This window comes from Pelodiscus sinensis, chromosome 5, assembly GCF_052426305.1.
Source record: "Pelodiscus sinensis isolate ZL-2025 chromosome 5, ASM5242630v1, whole genome shotgun sequence".
Taxonomy (NCBI): domain Eukaryota; kingdom Metazoa; phylum Chordata; order Testudines; family Trionychidae; genus Pelodiscus; species Pelodiscus sinensis.
Window position 1 is genome coordinate 27439774 of NC_143056.1, and position 12663 is coordinate 27452436.

Consider the following 12663-nt stretch of genomic DNA (forward strand, 5'->3'; position numbering starts at 1 on the left):
TTGTGGGAAAGGGTCAGGTTTAACAAATTTTTCTACTTTTTATAATTATAGTTTTCTACATCAGAATGACTTTCGGTTTTGAAATTTAAGTTAATTATATTTTTTTTGATCAAAACAGAAAATGAAATGTTTTGATTGACCCAAAACTATATCTATATCTATATATATTAATTTGGGCAGGACATTTTCTAGAAATCTCAAAATTGTTCATGGGAAAGGCAAATCATTTCCCACACAGCTGTACTGATGGCCTTGCAGAACTGGGGCCTCTGTGAAATTATTTAAATCCTAACAGATTAAGTACCACTTTTGCCACTGAAAATACTTTCAGAGAGATAAATCTATTATTCGTATTTTCATAGACTTAATAAGAGTCAGAGAAATTTACTGTCCCTCAGCAGAATTGCTGGTGACTTACTTTTGTGGAAATACTATGTTTTCCCCTTTCATAAAGGGTGAAATTATTTCTAGAGAACTTGTATGAGCTCTATGCATTCCTTAACGGGATTTAAGTGTTCCATAAAATCTTGTGCTAACCCACCACACTGGAATAGATTACATCCCAAAAGCAGAGCCTGGATTTTACTGTCTAAATGACTTTTGGTCTGGATTAGAGAAAACATCAAACCAACAAAGAACTGATATAATATCTCCATGAAAGAGAGACAGGTGCTCATCTTGAAATATTGCACTTCTGAATTGAAACACAAAATGACATTCACCACTGCAAAAAGAAAAGGACACCTCTTCATTTAAAGCTACAGCATGCAGAAAACAGAATGGCACTGCCTTTCACACTTCAAATTCTTCCTCCGTAATTAAAAAAAGCAAATAAACATTTTTTTGTTATTATTTAATCTTATGAGAAGCTTGTCTTTATGTTGTGATCATACGTACCCTCCAGAAAGGAAATTTAGCACTTGCTTTTTCTCCAGTTCTCTAGCTACATCCTTCAGTTTATTTCTATAGTAACGCTATCATCTAAAACTTCTTCAGGCCAATAAGAAGGATAATCATTTACTTTCTGGCTCACTGTTATCAGCTTGTTTCAATACCTTTCCTTTTCTGAAACTCTTATAATAGTTTGCTCAATGTATTTCTATATTGTCCTAGCCTCTACCAGATAAGTCATTCTTCCTCATTCCTTCAGCACCATTTCCCTCAGTTCCAGCCCTCCTTCCCCTTTGCCAGTACTCTCCACTCTAAGTTTATAATCCGAGAACTCATAGCTTGTGGGTTCTTTACATTGCGTTTTTCATTCAGTCCTTTTGTTAAATCTTTGCTCAATAAAATCTAGTTTGTTAGGAACACTTTAGAACAAACTCCTCTTCAGATTTCTGTGTGGTAGAGGGTAGGGGAAATCTTTTTGGTAACAGAAAGTTTGCATTGCAGTTGTTGCAAACTTTTATTATTTAATGCCCTTTAAGTGTCTGAACAAGGGGTTCTGCTAAAGCAAGGCTACTCAACACACGGCCCATGGGCCACATGTGGCCTGTAGTTAGTTTGTTTGCGGCCCAAGGGTGGAAGCCAAAACAAAAAAGTAGTCAATATAATGGTCTTCTGTTGATATGCATTTTAGTAGTTAAATTCCTAGATCGTCATTGCTCATTAAAAGTGCTGTCATATAGGTGGAAATCGGGTAACTATTGCATTTTATTAATATCAGCAGAACTGACTTAAATGGGGCCTGTGTATTGTGTAGTTTTGCCTTAATCTTTGTATTCATGCCAGTCAGTGTGAAAAAAGCTATTTGCATATATATTTGCATGTAGATGTAACCACACTTAAGTTGCGGCCCTCGGCATATGCTGTGAGTATCATTGTGGCCCCTGGGGCTTCCAAAGTTGAGTAGCCCAGTATTAACCTATTTGTTGTTGAATAAAAAGCAGCAGATCTAGTGTGCTATACTCCATTAATACTGAAGAATACTTGACATTTCTCAAAATCCAATAGAGGGCTGTTATCAGAAAGAATCCAGGAAACCCACATGTAGCTAAAACATTCCCACATACTTTGATGGTTTCTTATGTGTAGTTCTTTACTTCTGGCCACCTGCCAGAAGCACCATAACTAAACACATCGATTTATTCTCTGCAAATTCAGTGCTTTGATCAAAGCAAAGTGGCCCATAGCAGCAGATGACTTGAAGCAGTTTCAGTCGCTTCTCTATAATAAGACATTGTCCTTTCCATATCCTCATGTGAGTCTAGCCACTGTAGGTCTTGTCTATACTTACATGTAGATCAATGCTAAGGAGATGGATCTTCCAAGGTTCGATTTAGTGGGTCTAGAAAGGACCCACTAAATTGAATGCTGATGGCGCCCTCGTCAACCCCAGTACTCCGTGGGGTCGCGAGGAGTAAGAGAAGTTAACAGGGGAGTTGAATCCAGATACATCATTCTCATAGCTAAAGTTGTGTATCTTAAATTGAATTTCTTGTGAAGGGTATACCTGACCAAAGAAAAAACTTCTGAATGAATGTTTCTTTATCTGCCATCTTTGTGATGTTGAAATAATTCAACCAGCATCCTTGCTTGTAAACTGTTTGGTATTATTCCACTGTAAACGATTCTGTTGTACTGATAATTACTTTTTTTCTACGGAAATAGGGATAAAGTCTTTATCTCCCTTCTGACTTGGCCATTTAGAAAAATGATATATTGGATTACTTTTAATTAAAACATTTCTTGTGTAGTATCCATCACTATAGAGTTCTCTGGATGTAATAGGAAAATCATCTAGGCAAGAGAAGCTGTGCACACTGATTTCACTTGTGGATGTGACTCTACTTTCAGTAGCAATCATGAGAACTTGTCAGCATTAGCATGTTTTACTGAAGTAGACGCATTTAAAAAAACTCTTATGCGAGTCACTGAGATATTACTGATTTGATCAAGTGCATTCCATATCCCGTGTAGTAGGAATGCTGCTGGAATTGGTATTAGCTTACTTTTCAGAAAAAGGTAAACTTTCTTAAAATGAGGCTTCTTCCTGGATTTTTTACTGATACTCAGTCAGAAACAGAGTCCTTCTTTCTATCCTGGCTGCTATTAGAAGTGTGATACCAAGTGTCTTTGGACTTAGAAGTCTGTATTCTGTCCTCCTTGGTGTGGAGGGCATAAAGACATGTGGCCAAGAGCATGTCATGCTACAGTAATCCCAGGCTGGTGTAACCTGTCACCTTCAGGGCGATGACCTGCCAGAATAATTAGGATTCTCTAAATTACCCTGGGGGTTGAATTGCCCCAGAATTGGTGGACTGCTGTGATATTATAAAGCCACCATTGGCCTGGCTTCTGGCTGTGTACTGAGCACAACTTGGCCAGATCCAAGAATCAGAGGTCAGTATGTTTACTACAGTCTTGAGGGGACTATTTTCTCTGACAAGAACTCATGAAATGTAATTATCCCCACAATAGGTGCTCAAACTTCTTTTATAACGAGAGCAATTCCTTAGCTTTTTATATGTTCTGGAAACAAATGTTATGTTAATTTCCCCCACCTCTGTGTATTTGTGGGCAATAAATAGATCTGTATATTTCCTAAGGCTAGCCCATGGGAGAGACACTTCATGCTAAGAGAAAAGGAAGTTCTGAAATATAATGCCCCAGCACATTGAAGCTTTTCAGTTTTGTTTCCTTTTCAGTTTTGTGTCTTGAGCTCAACTCATCTCACATTTTCTTCCTAACTTACTAAACTATTGACTTATTGAAGCTAATACATTTGGAATACCATTCAACACTGCTATAAAAGAACCAAACTCTAAAATATTTTGGGTTACAGCCACATTCTCCATAGCTCATTATTTTTCAAGTGATGTTTCTGCATCCTTGCTATGCCCCAAATAGCTTCCATTCAGGAATAAAACACTTTCTTATTCTTCCTGTAAAATCGCATTTTTACAGTCTTCTCAGAAACTCTGCAGATTCTTACATTTTCCTCAGTAGCTTTCACCATGATCAATGTGTTTTCCAAACACCAGATGACCCCATATAACCCCTGCAGCACCTAATTCAATATTCTCTGAACACTAGTGTACTAGCTATTCATGTCAGTGAAAAATATCTTCTTATGCAATCTGCTGTTATGGTTGGGATTAATGAAGCTTTATACATGTCACCTCTCTTGCCAGGTTAGCATAGAATTTTGCTTTTGGAATTTGATACCGATGCTCCTCCAACCAGAAGTTTAGTGGACCTTTATAATCCTCACAAATTCTGTAATGCCCATCTGTTTTTGGAACATGTACAACTGATATCATCCATTCCCTGAACTTGCCAGGTGATACTATATCCTGCCTGTGCAGTTCTAGTACCTATCTGTCTGCTGGCCCATTAGGTTCTATTAATATTTTTAACTTTGGCACCACAAAACCAAGCTTCACAGGTTATTAATTGTTGTCACAGAACATCAGGATTCACAGTCCATTTGTTGTGCACTGTGACGGGGTGCAGTGGACAGCCCAGAAAGACGCCGCACCCCGCACCCCGCACTATGGCTTCTGTCTAAGCTGGCGCCATGCCAGTGAGGCAGATGTGCCAGGGCTGTTCGGTGAGTGCCGGAACGGTGGTGCCAGGCGACTCAGCTGGTGGGCGGCAGACAGCGCATGCGCGGAAGCAGGAGTCTGCGCAGCCAGTGGGAGGAGTGCGGCGCCTGCGCCGGTGTTCTAGAGAGGAGGACACCAGCTTCAAAAGCTGGCGGCAGCTCCCAGGAAGGGGGTGGATGGGTGCCCAGCTGGAGGGGGTGGGGTTGAAGGTGTTGGGTTCCCCCACTCCTGCTGATGTGAGAGAACACGCAATGGTCAGCATTAAAGGCTCTTGGTGAGTGTAACCCAGGTCTGGACTGTGATTAAGGGGAAAAGTGGGGGGATGGACCAACGATACCTCTCCCCGGCAAGGGGAGATCATTAACATGCACTCATAGAACTGTTAAGAGTGCCACTACTATATAAAATGTGTGACGGAGTATATGATTAGAGGCATTAAAGAGCAAAGCAAATGTTATCAGATATCAGTACCCATAAATTGCAATACTGAGGAGACCAATCATGTAATCTACTGCTAAAAATAAAAGAAATGCAAGTCTGAGAGCACTTGTGATGTAAAGAGTGAGTGTCTGCACATTCCGACTAATATCTCCCGCACTAGTAAACACATCCAAAGCTCCTGACTCACTTCTTCCCACACTGAATATGATTGTAGGCATTCATTGGCATACATATAGGCTGTGTCTAGACTGGCCAGTTTTTCCGGGAAATCAGCCGCTTTTCCGGAAAAACTTGCCAGCTGTCTACACTGGCCGCTTGAATTTCCACAAAAGCACTGACTTCCTACTGTAAGAAATCAGTGCTTCTTGTGGAAATACTATGCTGCTCCCATTCAGGCAAAAGTCCCTTTTGCGCAAAGCTTTTCCAGTAAAGGAGAGCCATGTTTCCAGGCCCTGTTCCCCGGCTCAGTTCATGTCTCCCAGCTCTCCTCTGGAAGCAGTAATCTTCCTGTTCCAGTCTTTGTGTGACCAATTGAAAAATCCACACTCCGTTTTCATTGGCTCTCCCGGCTTCTGGCCAACTCACCTCCTGCTTTGTTAGCATTCCTGGAGACTCTAGGACTCTCTGTCTATTTTAACCCTTACAGGCAATTTAGTTAAGTGACCAACTGGAATGTCCAGAAGAGGATATGTCTTGAGCAGAACCATTGAGCATTTCCTGTGTAAATGAGAGGGGGACACTGGTAGACCAGGTACCAAGTCATGACAAGGCCCCTAGGTCTCAACTGAACACTGACAAACACAAAGACACACAGGAACAAGTCTGTCTCACCTGTATGTTTAGATATTATGAACTGCTCATAAATTGCTGCATGCATTAATGTCATGTAATAGCTGAATCCCATGTTATCATGTAATAGTCAGGAATTTGCTCTGTAACTGTAAATCACCAGACTGGAGAGAAGCATTAAGAATGCTAGTTTCCATCTGTCTAACAAAGGAGGCCCATCAACTTCAGATGAAGCATTGCACAATGTCAAAGGACAAAAGACACATGAAGAGGAGACATGCACGTGTATTTATCCCAATGGCTGGCTATGTCTAGACTGGCATGATTTTCCACAAATGCTTTTAACGGAAAAGTTTTCCATTAAAAGCATTTGTGGAAAAGAGCTTCTAGATTGGCATGGACGCTTTTCCGCAAAAAACTTTTTGCGGAAAAGCATCCGTGCCAATCTAGACGTGGTTTTGCGCAAGAAAGCCCTGATCGCCATTTTCATGATCGGGGCTTTTTTATGCAAAACAATACCACGTTGTCTACACTGGCCCTCTTGCGCAAAAGCATTTGCGCAAGAGAGCTTTTGCCCGAACGGGAGCAGCATAGCATTTCTGCAAGAAGCACTGATTTCAGACAGTAGGAAGTCAGTGTTCTTGCGGAAATTCAAGCGGTCAGTGTAGACAGCTGGCAAGTTTTTCTGCAAAAGCAACTGCAGTTGCTTTTGCAGAAAAACTTGCCAGTCTAGACGCAGCCGCTGTTTTTTCAGCTTGAGGCAAAAGAAGGGAAGGAATAAAAAACCCTAACAAGGAGGAGCAGTATTTGAATGATGGGTGGGCTTGAAGCAAGAATTACTAAGCATAAGCAAAAGATCCCCAATTTTTGGCCTGGGTGAGCCCTAAAAGACATATAACACTTGCTTATAATAGAAGGATCTATTCCTTTTTGAAATTTAAAACTGGAACTCATTTGTAGATATACATATACAATGATATATATCTGTATCTGCTTTAACCTTGTAAATAAGTCTTATTTCCCATCCTAGTTTATAAATCTGTAGATAATTAATTATAGAACTAACTACAAACATTGTCTTTGATGTGAGACCTGCGGTTCAATTGACCAGGAGGAAATGACTTGACCTTTTAGAACTGGGAGTAACCTGAATATTGCTGTAATCTTTGCTGTTAAGGGATCATCTATCACAAAGGTCCCTTAACAGCAAAGATTACAGTTAAGGGATCATCTATCACAAAGGTCCCTCTAGGATGGACCGCCACCTTGTCGTGGTTGGAGGGCTTGCGTGTCTCAATGATCCCTAGAACTATGCTGGCTGGAGCTTTGTGCTCCTGGTAGGGTTTCCCATGCCAGACAGGTCGAAGGGTAGAGACCAGACGAAGTGTGGTCGCTGGTCCTCCAGGTTGGGGGTTTGGCACAGGGCTAACCACCCTGTCCTAGGAAACAGTTGGGGTTACGGAAACAGCAACAAAGAAAACTTTCACAAACAGGTGTGATGGACCTTTAGGGTCTCCTCAAGGGGTGAATGTCAGTGGTGAAGCCACTTTGTGGAAGCCACTGACAGGATGATAGAGGTTTTGAACACCAAAACAAAGACAAAGTTAGGATTTTGGAATGTTCATACGATGTACCAGATAAGCAAGCTGGCGTAAGTAACAGCAGAGATGCGTCGTTACAGCCTGCATATTTTGGGCATTAGTGAGAGCAGATGGACTGGATCTGGCAGAATGACAACATTAACCGGGGAGACAGTTCTATATTCGGAAAGAGAGGACAATCAGCATGAAGAAGGAGTAGCCATCATTTTGAGAAAAGGAATTGAAAAGTGTCTGATAGAATGGAAACCTGTCAACAGCAGATTGATGAAAGTGAGAATGAAGGGAAAGTATGTAAATATGACCATCATCCAATGCTATAGCCCAACCAACGACAGCGATGATGAAGTGAAAGACCTCTTTTATGAGCAGCTAGAGGTAGAAGTCAAGTCATCACCTCGACATGACGTGATGATTATCATGGGTGATTTAAATGCACAAGTTGGGAGCGACAACACCAACAACAAGCGTGCAATGGGAATACATGGATGCGGGATAAAGAATGAGAATGGAGAAAGGCTGGTTGAGTTCTGTGACACCAACAACTTGGTTGTTGGAGGTACTTTGTTCCCACACCGTGATATCCATAAATTGACATGGTATTCGCCCAATGATAGAGACAAAAACCAGATAGATCATCTGCTCATTAATGGAATGTGGAGGAGATCATTGCTGGATGTGAGAGTGAAACGTGGGGCTGATGCTGGAAGTGACCATCAATTGGTAATTGCAATGGTGTGACTTAAACTCCGGAAGGCACAGAACAAATCTCATATACAACCAAGATTTGATATCCAAAAATTACAGGATCCACGCATAAAATACAGTTTTGTCACACAAGTAAAAAAATAGATTTCAAGTGCTGCAGGATTTAGTTACAGAAAGTAATGTTGGTAACATCAATACAGTCTATAATAATATAAAGACTGCATACCATCAGAGTGCTGAAGAATGCTTGGGCTATAAGGAGAAGAGAAAATCTAAGCAATGGATCCAACCAGACACTTGGAAAGTTATAGAGGAGAGACGTAAATTGAAGAGTCAGATGATTAGCACTCGATAAGCAAGATTACAAGAACGTTATAAACAACAGTACAGTGAGGCCAATAAGATAGTTAAGAGAATGGTACGTGCTGATCGCCGTGCTTTTGTCGACGACCTCGCAAAAGAGGCAGAAAGTGCTGCGGCTCGAGGAGAACAAGGACAACTGTATAGAATTACTAAGCAAGTGTGTGGTAAGTACCATTTCATAGTCAGCCCACCCATTAAGGATAAGCAAGGAAAATTGCTCACAACACAAGTGGAACAAGACGCACGCTGGGCTGAACACTTAAAAGAAATACTTAACAGAGAATCATCGGAAGAAGGTGTTAATATATGTGGAAGGGAGACAGATTTAGATATTAACATCGATCTACCTACCAAAGAAGAAATTATATCAGCAATCAAGAAACTGAAGAACAACAAAACCCCAGGAAAGGACAACTTGAATGCAGAACTTTTCAAAATAGACCCAGAGACAGCAGCTGGAATATTGGAACCACTTTTCAGAACAGTTTGGACAGAAGCCTGCGTACCGGAGGATTGGACGAAAGGGGTGATTATCAAGATCCCAAAGAAGGGTACTCTCAGCGATTGTAACAACTGGCGCGGAATTACCCCTCTGTCAATACCCAGCAAGATCCTCGCTAAAATCATCATAGGTAGAATATCAACAGCAGTTAATGAAACGCTGAGGAAGGAGCAGGCAGGTTTTAGAAAAGGTAGGCATTCTATAGAACAGATCTTTGCTCTGCGTAACATCATAGAACAGAGTGCAGAATGGCAACGACAACTTCACGTGAACTTTGTAGACTTTGAAAAGACTTTTGATAATGTCGACAGAGACAGATTATGGCAGATTTTGAGGGCCTATGGAATACCATATCGTATGGTGAAGCTCATTAGGAGCTTCTACAAAAATTATAGCTGTTGTGTTGGAGGAAGTGATATATGGTTTGAAGTCAAGACCGGAGTTCGTCAAGGTTGCGTAATGTCGCCACTGCTCTTCAATCTTGTTATTGACTGGGTGATGCGACGTACGACTGAGGAGGAGCATACCGGCATTAGATGGACGCTTTTCTCTACACTTGAAGATCTGGATTTTGCCAATGACTTGGCACTTCTTTCTCACACTCATCGGCATATGCAAGATAAAACAGATAAATTAAATAAAAATAGCTCACAAGTTGGCCTTAAGATAAACCAGAAGAAGTCAGAAGTCATGACTCTGAACACTATAACACAAACCCCCATCAAGATCAATAACAACGATCTTCCCTTTACTGATAGATTTGTATATTTGGGTAGTATCATCACCCCAGATGGTGGAAGTAAGCAAGACATTCAGAATAGACTGAGTAAAGCACGAAATGCCTTTATCAGTATGAATAACATCTGGAAATCCTCAAAGTACAGCGTGCGCACTAAGCTGAAACTATACAACAGCTGTGTTCTTCCAGTGCTTCTCTATGGAGCAGAATGTTGGCGCATGATACAACGAGACCTTACTAAATTGTCTACATTCCATACCAAGAATCTTAGAAGAATAATCAGGATATTTTGGCCAAATAAAATTTCCAACGAAGACCTACTGTCTCAGTGTAAACAAGAAGACATGGCCACTATAATTATGAAAAGATGCTGGCGATGGATAAGTCATGTGTTACGAAGAGAAGACGGATCTATTACGAAAATTGCACTCCACTGGAAACCAGATGGGAAGAGAAAGAGAGGAAGACCAAAAACAACCTGGCGCCGAACGGTAGAACAAGAATTAAAAGACCATCATCACACTTGGGGAACAATAGGCACTTTGGCCTGCGACCGACAGAAGTGGAAGGACTTTGTTGCTGCCCTATGCGCCATTGGCGTAACAGCCAGTAAGTAAGTAAGTAAGTATCACAAAGGTAAACTTATGTGGGTGGCAAAATAGATACGAATCCTCCAGGGGACTGTCTGTGACTCCATGCAAATGTTGCTTTAATGTCTGAGGAGTTTACACTTGATACTCAATGGGTGGAATCTAAACATAAAACTCACAGCCACTATGGGGCTTATGCCCTATTTCTTAACTGTCTGCCCTGAGGCTGGTACTGATAGTGTGGCGTCACTGCAGGACAGTTGAACAGAGAGGTTCACAATCACAAAGATAAGTAAAGCATTTATGCATGAAGTGTTTAATAGGGTCCGGAAGAAAAGTTGTGGCTAACCGTACTACAGAGTGCAGAGGCATGGTGCAGTACCCTAGACTGTTCATCATCCCATTGGTCTGTGGGTTTGAATGCACCAGAGGAGTGCCAGACTACTGTTGTATTTCCAGGATAAAGGTTAGGCAGAAGGATACCCCTGTCATTTCCTGATCCCGGCTAGTCATGGCCAGAGCTGAGAGATAGGTGTTTTTACATCACCAAGCCAATTTCTAAGTATACATTTGGATGAAGGTCAGCACCTTCCTCCAGGCTCCTCTGAAAGCCATGCGATGTTTTCCTGCGGAGGATGCTTTTCTGATGTGCTTCCTGCCGACATGGCCACACAAATATTTCAAGGGCAGGGAATCTCTTTGAAGTATATGAAAGTAGCTTCTCACTGACACGGACTTCTCTGGGCTGTCCAGGATTCCTTGCTGTTCAACATTGCAGGGAAGCCAAGAGAGCCTGTTCCTCATGCCATTTGCAAGGCAGGAAAAGGAAGACCTTCCTGAATGGCATGAACAAGCTCAAAATGACATGTTACTATGAAAACTTGCCAAAACAGAGAGGTGTTTGTGAATCTATTTGGGATGCTGTCAGGTTGGACGGTTTCCGCAGCTTTTTGTTTTAAAAGCTAATGCTTTTCTTCCAGCAACGGCTACCGTCCTGAGGGAATTATATGTTTACAGCAGGGCTCTAATATTTCATATGAAAGCTTTGATGGTTTTCCAGAGATGGTGAACCACAAGCTCTAGATGTTTTTATGGGACTTTCAGGGCAAAGTACGTCAGTAATCTGTTTAAGCGTCAAAAACTTCAGAGGGGTAGCCAAGTTAGTCTGTAGAGAGGGGCCCAGGATGCAGATCTGTACACAATGTACTTGGGAGAAGTTAGGATTCCAATCCACATGCAAACTTAAGGACCATTGGTGACATCTACACTACACATCAATTTCAGCGGCAGGCAGGGTGCAGGGAACTACACACTCCAGTGAAAAGCAGGCTGTGCCCACACCGCTGTGTGTAATCACATGTGCCAGTGAAAGGCTCTGGCACAGAAGAGGCAGGAAAAAGGCTTTTGTGGCTGCTGGAGCCTTCATTGTAGCATGGAAAGACTGTTATAGGGGAGGCAGCAGAGAAAAGCCTCCCAATGCCAGAGCCTTTTCCTGCAGTAGGGAAGCTGGGAGGCAGGCAGACACTGTGTGCCTGAAAAGAGCAGGGTAGGTGATTCTGGGTGAGTAGCAAACTGTTCAGGGTATTGCCACAGGGCAGGGTTCCCTCAGCCTGGGATCTTACTGCAGACAGTCCCAATGCCCACCCCGGCACATGAATACCAAGTGCTTTATTTACACTGTGCTTTATAAACGTTTGTTCCTCACAGCATCAGGCTTATCCCCGTCTTCACTTACCACCATGGCATAGAGTGGGGGGAGAGATCTCACCTCTCTGAGATCTTTAGCTTCTCTGGTGCATCCTTCCTGCTTTCTTCCCACCTCTCTTAACCGTTTCTAGCTCAGGAGCTGAATCACCTAGTTAATCACTTAGTACTTAAACTATTACCTCGTCAATTTACCTGGTGGTGAGACTTCCAAAGTGCCCAGAGTGGTGGGTCCACCTAAGCCTTGCTCTATACTACCAGCTTACGTCAGTATGACTACATTGCTCAAGGGTTGTGGAAAATCCACACTCCTGACTGACATAGTTGTGCCAGTCCAACTCGTCGTGTAGAGAGCGCTGAATCTATGGAAAGGTTTCTCCTGCTGATATCAGTTCTTGGGGAGTTTGAGTACCCAGACCTGTGGCAGAAGCTCTCCTGTCCACATAGGTAGTATTAGCCTTATAGCACTGCAGCTGCACCCCTCTATGTCGGCACTAGCCCTTTCGCCAGTATAATTTAGGTCACTCAGGATGTGGAAGAAACACACCCCTGAGAAACGTAAGTTACGCCGACAGAAGCTACAGTGTGACCAGGACTGTATCAAAGGGAGAGCTTCTCCTGCCCACATAGCTATTGCTGCTCTTGGAGGTGGCTGAGGAGAGAGTTCTCTTGTTAGTATAGA